Genomic DNA, 2,463 nt, shown 5'->3' with positions numbered 1-2,463 from the left:
ATGAATACTTTTTGAATTTCTACTGTGTCATGAACTGTGCAATGAGCTAGAGATAAATGGTGTACATGAAGTGTGTACAGCACACAAGCAACTGCAACACAATGCTGGTGGAGGGTGAAGCATGCAGGGAAAGGACATCTAATCAGCCTGAAAGAAAGGATTCTGGAGGAGGCAATATTGAGTTTGAGACTTGGAAGATAAGAAAGAGTTAGCCTGATGAAATTGTCTAGAGTTCAGGGTTGGGCAATAGAGTCATGAAGATTTTCCTAGGTATAGGGACCAAGGTGGATGACATACTGGATGACACTTTGGGAACTGAAAATAGTGGAAGAATAGGAAGCAAAATAAAAGCATGTGTTAAACGGTGAGTCCTTAAGTAAATACTCATAGGTTCTTTCTTACATGAGGCCAGAGACAATGCTGAAATACGTCTTGGGGACACCATTTTTTTCGGAGGAGTTTACACTTTTCCCAGCCTGTGTACCAGTGAGGGCCAGGAAGCTCTTGAGAGCTGTTAGGTTGGAGAGTTGGGACCATCCGCAGTACCGTGGACTTTATTATCAGTGTTCAATATTGCTAGAGGTGAGAAGCCTTAGAAAGGCAGAAATAAGGACTAACATAGGCAAACACCTAAATTGCCACTCACAACTTACCAGATGAACAGTGTTTACGGGCATCTAGCATTGCAGCAGAGTCCTGAAGGCTCTCTGCTAAGGCCAACATCAATCTCAGTCACTGGGTCCAAGGGGAGGTGCTGGAGTTGTTGTGGGCAGCTGAAGACACAAAGAGGTTGGGGACAATAGATTTTGATACCTCATGTAGAGGCACTTTACTATTTTAAAAACAAGTAGCACCTCATAGATGTGTATCAGCTAGTCATTATGTAAATGAAGGGAAATGGATATAAGACTTCTAAAAGTCTTAAATCATGTAGTCATTTCTAGTCCCTGCTTTGGGTAAAAACATGAGTACAAGGAATATTTTATTTTTCTCTTTATTAAAAAAATGTCTTTATATAGTATAACAATGGTGCTATATACCTAATATAAGCACAGCAAAGAGATTAGGGAGTGCTCAAGATGATGGCAAACTGGAGGAGGGTACCTATTCTGGTGGGAGCTGTTGCCACTCAGCTGAAGCCAACTGGGAGCCATGTGGGAATATTGACTCAGTATTGTCAAAACTTCTGATTTTTCAAGGGGAGTAGAAATTACAAATTTAAAGAGATATTTCCTGATTTTTAAATGTTGTCATCCAATTAAAAAATGTTTCCAACACTATGTGAATCAAACAAAATATGTCTGTGGGCTAGATTTGGCCTGTGAATCACCAGTTTGCAAGACCTACTGTCCAAAGAAGTCGGGTCCGTGTTGGTCTTGCTGCCATTCTTTTTCTTCTTCACAACTCTCTTCTTTCAATTTCTAGAATTCCCAGAGGCAGATGGACTAGACTGACCAGTTCTCTACAGCTGAGGCAATTCATTGTTTCTTACAATGGTGGTCACAGCTGACACAAGTGCCAGGGATCATTTTAGATATGTTATTTGAATGGTGGAGATGATTAAATCTGCTCGTGTTGACATTCTTGAGAGGGCAATGGTCAGGGTTGGTGGAGATTTCCCAGATGAGTTTAAGACAAGGACAGTCAATTGTGGTTACTTCGCAAAACTGGAAAATCCATCATTTGAAGTTCTCGGGAATGGTAACAAAATACTCAAGTGACCTATAAATGGCAATGTAGCTTCCTGCCTACCTTGATTTATCGACCTTCTCTATCAGAGATTTCATTCTCTTAAGAGCATTTCTGCTCTATGTGTGGAGACAACAACTTGCTTCAAAGTTGGCATTCAAAGAAATAAAAGCTATAAAACAGTGGGATCACATAACTCACGTACTCAGTGCTCAAGTTACTCAAATTTAACTATGTGAGTGGGCTTTACTCCTCCCTTCCATACTTCAAACTAGACTATGGTCTTTACTGCTTCAGAAAGGTGGAACCACAGCCAAATCCCAAAAGAATTGAAAAGAACTTAATTCTTCATTTTCAATTTTCCTAGAATCTGAGTTCTGTTGATTTAAAAACAATTAATGGATCTTCAAGGGAAATTCTGAATATATATGATTTTTTTGCTTGTTTTTTAACTTTTAATGCTGATCGCTTTGTAAGATAAAACTTCTTAACAATTATCATTATCATTCTCATACCTACAGTAATAATAGTTATCCTTTATTGAGTACCTTCTGCCAAGTATTAAGCTAAACATGCTACAATGAAACCTAATATGCTTTAGCTTATTTAATCTTCTCAGCAATTCTATAATGGCAGGCACTATAAATATTCCCATTTGACAGATGAAGAAACAGAGGCGTATATACACACACAGTAATCAGTCTGTGACAGAGCCAAAATTCAAACTCATCCATCTGACTTAAAAATTATACATTCTTTGGAGGGAGAATTAAT

This window comes from Pteropus medius, unplaced genomic scaffold (genome assembly GCF_902729225.1).
Source record: "Pteropus medius unplaced genomic scaffold, Ma_sr-lr_union100, whole genome shotgun sequence".
Lineage (NCBI taxonomy): Eukaryota > Metazoa > Chordata > Mammalia > Chiroptera > Pteropodidae > Pteropus > Pteropus medius.
Note: the sequence above shows the minus strand (reverse complement) of the source record.